Below are 429 nucleotides of genomic sequence, written 5' to 3' on the forward strand. Positions count from 1 at the left end.
TTCCCCCTATACATTTTAGTTTCAGTACTTTCCCCACCTGGTATTGTTTAAAAGTCAGTCTGGGAACAGTTGGTACCTCCCAGTCTGTTTCCCAGGGAGTTAGCCAAACAAGAAATTTGAAGTAAACCAGAAGCAAGAAATTAATTAGTACTTTCCCATCTATCTGGGGAGTGCACTAGAATTATTTCTTTTCTTTTCTTTCTTTCTTTCTTTGTTTTTGAAAGCTTGCAGTCCAGATATTTGCCAGGAGTTAACTGGTATTTTTCCATTATACCCTAGGTCTGACATCTTTCTGTCTTAGCCTAGGGCCACTAGGCCTAACTGGAAGAATACATAACTCTCAATTATCACCTGCAAGAACTTACTAGAATGTCTCACAGCAGGTTTCACAACCTGGCTGCTACACCCTTCAGCTTCTTCTCTGAGAGT

This window comes from Otolemur garnettii, unplaced genomic scaffold, assembly GCF_000181295.1.
Source record: "Otolemur garnettii isolate 467f Iridium unplaced genomic scaffold, OtoGar3 scaffold00008, whole genome shotgun sequence".
Taxonomy (NCBI): domain Eukaryota; kingdom Metazoa; phylum Chordata; class Mammalia; order Primates; family Galagidae; genus Otolemur; species Otolemur garnettii.